The sequence below is a fragment of the Schistocerca americana genome, chromosome 9, assembly GCF_021461395.2.
Source record: "Schistocerca americana isolate TAMUIC-IGC-003095 chromosome 9, iqSchAmer2.1, whole genome shotgun sequence".
Taxonomy (NCBI): Eukaryota; Metazoa; Arthropoda; class Insecta; order Orthoptera; family Acrididae; genus Schistocerca; species Schistocerca americana.
Window position 1 is genome coordinate 68,716,861 of NC_060127.1, and position 6,394 is coordinate 68,723,254.

Genomic DNA, 6,394 nt, shown 5'->3' on the forward strand with positions numbered 1-6,394 from the left:
ACTATTCAGGGCAAAAGATGGTCCGACATTATATTAGGAAGCATCCTGTGACCTTGTCACCACAGTGTACATTACATTGAGTATCTTATTGATGATAAAAACGGGGTTTTAGGAAAGCCACCTGTAAATTAAAAAAAAACATGATTCTGTGAGAGTAAATTGCACTTACAGAGCAAGTAGATCCGTAAAATGTTTGCATACTGTGCACTTGTTTTACGTCCTCTCAACTTTACACTGTCACTTCAAATACACTCATGCTCATAAATTAAGGATAATGCTGATCCATGGTGAAACAACGCTCTGGTGGGCGGTTTGCGGGTTTAAATCACCTTAGGGTATGACCATGCGGTGCATTTGACCTGCGGTCGTCGCACGGTGACGCTGGCAGCAGTCCACATACGCAGAGCTGTGTTGGTGCATGTCAGAGTACGGTGCAGCGAGTAAGTGTGCAGACGATTTCAGTCTTGCTAATGGTGAATGTGTGTTGAAAATGGCTCAAAGAACACGCATTGATGACATTATGAGGGGTAGAATACTATGGCGACTGGAGGCTGGTCAAACACAGCAGGTTGTAGCACGGGCCACACATTGTGTACTCAAGATTATGGCAACGATTCTAGCAGACAGGAAACGTGTCCAGGTGCTACAGTACGGGACGTCCACAGTGTACAACACCACAAGAAGACCGATATCTCACCATCAGTGCCCGCAGACGGCCACGGAGTACTGCAGGTAGCCTTTCTCAGGACCTTACCGCAGCCAATGGAACAGTTGTCTCCAGACACACAGTCTACAGACGACTGAACAGACATGGTTTATTCGCCCAGAGATCTGCAAGGTGCATTCCATTGACCCCTGGTCACAGGAGAGCCCGTAAAGCCTGGTGTCAAGAACATAGTACATGGGCATTGGAACAGTGGTCCCAGGTTATGTTAACGGACGAATCCAGGTGTAGTCTGAACAGTGATTCTCGCCGGGTTTTCATCTGGCGTGAACCAGGAACCAGATACCAACCCCTTAGGTCGTGGTTTGTTGGTTTGGGTGGGATTATGATTGGTGCACGTACACCCCTGCGTGTCTTTGGCAGATGAACTGTAACAGGTCATGTGTATCGGGACCTCATTCTGCACCAGTATGCCCGCCTTTTCAGGGGCGCAGTGGGTCCCACCTTCCACCTGATGGATGATAACGCTCGGCCCCACCGAGCTGCCATCGTGGAAGAGTACCTTCAAACAGAAGATATCAGGCGAATTCAGCGGCCTGCCTGTTCTCCAGACCTAAACCCCATCGAGCCCGTCTGGGGTGCTCTCGGTCGACGTATCGCTGCACGTCTTCAAACCCCTACGATACTTCAGGAGCTCCGACAGGCACTGGTGCAAGAATGTGAGACTATATCCCAGCAGCTGTTCCACCACCTGATCCAGATTATGCCAACCCGTTGTCCGGCCAGTGTACGTGTGCATGGTGATCATATGCCATATTGATGTCGGGGTACATGCGCAGGAATCAGTGGCGTTTTGTAGCACATGTGTTTCGGCGCGATTTTCTCAACTTATCACCAATACCGTGGACTTACAGATCTGTGTCGGGTGTGTTCCCTATGTGCCTATGATATTAGCCACATTGTGTGGCACCACATTCTGCAATTATCCTTAATTTATGAGCATTAGTGTATATTCTACATGTTAGCGATATGCTTCCTTACCTCTTTGGAGTGACAGTGTAAACACAATTACAGTAGGGACGACATACAACAAGTATACAGTATGCAGACTTTTTACGATTCTACTTGCCCTGTAAGTATAGTTTACTCTCACAAAATCCTGTCTTTCCAGTTTACAAGTTTTTATCAGCAGCAAAAGACGCAACATAACCCACATTGCCGTTGGTCTGCTGTTGTGGAAAGGCGTCTCTGCTCTTCACTAACACCACCTACGTGACGTGAAGATGATGGTGTGAGCCACCGAAACGGCCAGTGGTAAAAAGTGAGTGGTGCGTAAAACTGTTTTATTTTCATTTGTTTTGAGTGTCTTCAGGTGGACATGTCACACCTGAAGAAACTTGTAGACTCGGCGAAACGATGCTAATATCAACGCCACTGTCGATGTTGCACGGTGGTTGTGTCACGTAAGCGGTTACTAACTTTTTGTCCGGAGTGCTACATGTTCGTATGAAATGGTTTTCAATTTCGCTTTTTCACTGGGGAGCAAGTACTTGGTGCTCGTCCAGGAAGTTCCACACAAAGAGTGCGATAGCGGATAGCCCTGTCGAGACACGGCTGTTGTGATCATAGGAAACGAGAATGTCTACAGCATGCTCATCATCGAGATTTTGAAGAAAAGGCAGAAATTATCACATATTTCTGTGGAAGACCTTCTCCCACAGACATATTAAACTTATTTCGTACGCCTCGGTTCTGACCAAGGTTCTCGGAAAGTGTCCCTTACAAGGCAAACGCCAGAACTGCAGATTTACTCTCAGATTATTCCCAACTGGAACTTCATCTGCCTCACAACCAGCTCGTATGAGATTTAACCGAAAGTAATTGGATCCTACATTAGATCGCATCTCAAACAGCTCGCTCTGTCTCGCTATAGGTCCAAGAAATATGTTAACAGAATTATTAAATGCTTTTAAACGTGAAGGCGGGTTACTGCTGACACCGACAATAGCCTTATAGTCACTCAGAGATAAGCAAAGTGCCATATTAAGAAGTTCTGGAAAGACCTCAGATCTCATATAACTCACGAATGTGGACTAATCTACAAACAGCACCATACATTTCCTAGTAGTGCATTTGCTACGTGTAGCATTCGGTAAAGAGTTTGCACAATTTCATCCACCATTTACTGGATCCTACATTACACCCGATTGCTCACTGAATCCGTCAAGCACTGCTGAAGGAAAAGTGTGTCGGACTGCAGATTAGGCCGGCCGGTGTGGCTGATCGGTTCCAGGCGCTTCAGCCTGGAACAGCGCGACCGCTACTGTCGCAGGTTCGAATCCTGCCTCGGGCATGGATGTGTGTGATGTCCTTAGGTTAGTTAGGTTTAAGTAGTTCTAAGTTCTAGGGGACTGATGACCTCAGCTGTTAAGTCCCATAGTGCTCAGAGCCATTTTGCAGATTAGGGAAGTGGACCACGTCGTAACAACACCTCTTTAAGTAAAATGCCGCTCTTCAAGTGCTACCGATTTTCCAAAAGTGTCCTGAAAACCGATATTAAAAATATTCGCTTAACATTCAGAGATGTGCGGAATTTTAACTTTGTTAATACCAGTGGCTGTAGGCAAAGATACTAAGGACCGTATTAACCTTCTGGAACCTTTTGTCATTTGAATTTAAAAACAGTATTTTCCTTCCCCGTTAGAATTCACATGGACTTTTACTGAAATTTATTAAACGTGTTTCTTTTTCTTTCACGTTTATTCTCCTGTCTGTAGGCCAGTCAAAAAGTCTACATATTTTTTTGTCGCACGTCCTCATCACGTTACTGTTTCACTTGATTGCTGAGGAAGATAATCTCCGACGTAGCATACATTTACGGATTCGGTGATGCGTTTGTTCAGTAAGGGCTAGAAGCAAAATAAAAGAAATTATGCACAACAGAGCAAGACAACACATTTTATTATTTGTACACTTTATAATCAATGTTTGCAGGAAAACAACTCTTAAGAAATGAAGAGCCGATATTCGGCCCTGTAAGAAAACTTAAACTGTACTTTCATTTTCGAACTACTTCAGTAGCAATAACATGACACAAGAACGCCAGAGCTCAATTCATACATTAAAATGCTTTCAAGTAACACACATTGGAACAACATATATTATTTTACATTCTTCTAAATTTTGAAGTTATCAGAGATAAATTACAGGGAGTGAATGGTTGTATAAAACCTGTACAAAGGTTATGAATAGTAGATTTTGAAAATGAGGGGGTAGTTGAGAATGAAGTGATTCAGCATTGAGTCAGATCCCTCGTGTTATTCAATCTGCACATGGAGCAAGGAGTAGTGGAAAACAACGAGAAATTTGGTAAAGGAATTAAGGTTCAGGGAGAAGAGGTTTTTACTGATGGCCAACAGTGTTGTAATTATGTCAGAGGAAGTACCGGTAGAATCAGTTGAACGGAATTGGTAGAGCCATGAGAAGAGGTTAGAATACGAACCTTAATGGAAGTAAGACAAGGAAAATGGAATTCAGACAATTGATACTGTCGAATGAGATTAGCAAATGAGATGCAAAAAGAGGGAGATGAGTTTTACATTTTGGGCAGCAAGAATGCACGGTCAAGGTACAAATAAATAACATATAATACAGGGTGTTTCAAAAAGAATGACCTGATTTCAAAACTCCATATTTATTGATGAAAGCATACTACAGACATGAGATGCATTGCCAAATACAAAATCTTGAAGTTTTAGCTACGCTATTACAAATGCTCTATGTGTCCACCAGCAGCGGTCCATCTTTTTGCATTTTTACCACGTTTAATTTTCAGTGAAAAAGCAACACTTCATGTTAACGGCAACTTACTTTGGAGACTGCAGAAGCCTGACGACATTGCTGAGCACGAAAGAGACGCATCTCAAGTGAACGAATTTTGTGCCATTTCTCGTGACAAAGTGTACAGTCCCTCCTTTTTCGAGGAAAACACGGTAACTGGAATCAGTTATCTTCAGATGCTGCCGAACTGGCTTTTTCCACAACTTCCGGAGGACTCCGATGACTTAATTTCCCAACAGGATGGTGACCCGTCACACTGGCACAACAACGTACATAAGTTTCTCAGTGGCACTGCCTCAACGCTGAGTAAGGCGTACAGGACCCTGAGACACCGCCCTGCATTCTCGGCCTACAAGATCGGCAGCACAGGTGCACATCACGGGAGATAGTAGCGGCACCTGGAAGCACTATATGGATGAGGAACAAGCAGCCATATTGAAGCACTGTAAGTGTTCTTTCGTATGGTTGTATTGACTAAGCTGTTCTAGACTGCCTGCCAGTAGACAGTAAGTGGCTCTGAGCACTATGGGACTTAACTTCTGAGGTCATCAGTCCCCTAGAACTTAGAACTACTTAAACCTAACTAACCTAAGGACATCACACACACCCATGCCCGAGGCAGGATTCGAACCTGCGACCGTAGCGGTCGCGCGGTTCCAGACTGTAGCGCCTAGAACCGCTCGGCCACCCCGGCCGGCAGACAGTAAGTGTCTTTTGAGAACATTCTGGAGTTCGAACGAGGAAGAGTAGTAGCGTATAGGGATTGCGGATTATCTTTCAGAGAAATCGGTGATAGTGTTAGAGAGAACGAAGCAACTGCGATATGGATCTGTAATCGATGAATGTAGGAGAGAATGACGGACCAACGGGACCGATTGCACCCACCACTACACGTGATGACGGGCATATTGTGTGCATGGCAGTGATGGATTACTCTGCCACATCACGAACCATATCACAACAAATACCAAATACTCTAAATACAAAAAGAAGTCAATAAAATGTTTCAGATGCCAGAATACTGAAATTTTTCATGACAGTGTAATGGAAGGTTGAGTATTAAAGAAAAGAATTCTAGTAGTCCTGGGAGGAAGACTATCCATAAAGGTAAGGCATGTTCTGCTTTTTATTGTCTTAGTGCAAAATGGTTCAAATGGCTCTGAGCACTACGGGACTTAACATCTGAGGTCATCAGTCCCCTAGAACTTAGAACTATTGAAACCCGACTAACCTAAGAACATCACACACATCCATGACCTGCGACCGTAGCAGTTGCGCGGTTCCGGACTGAAGCCCCTAGAACCGCTCGGCCACAACGTCCGGCTGTCTTAGTGAAGCGAGTGATGATCATGTAGAATGGTTTCTAGATTCAGGAGTATCTGTGCATATTCTTAAAGCTTCATCAGTCTTGTATGATGTTCACTCAAGGACCGACACTGGAATTTCTACAGTTGTTAGGTCTAAGTAAAAATGTGACTCACAGGAAAGGTTGATCTTAAATTGCTAGTGAATTGGGAAAAACAAATTGTTACTGCTCATGTTGTACATTATGTGAAGAACATGGCAACCTACGGCTACTAATAATGCAATAAATTTACATGTATACATTACATATACAATCTCTAATACATTTGCTGACAGAGTAATACTACACTCAGATTCAGCATGCAGAAGCTAAATTTCTATTTACAAAGAACCACTGTTACTAATGCATGGGAAAAGAAGTGCAAATATGGGATAAAACAACGTCACTAGAAAGAGAAACTTCCGCTTAACACTACGGAAGCATAAGCGATAAGAAAAAAATTGGAAGGTGGGTGGGCACTGCATGTGCGTAAGCACTGCGTCTTGCTCATGTTAAGTAACGTAATTTTACATTAAAGCAAGATG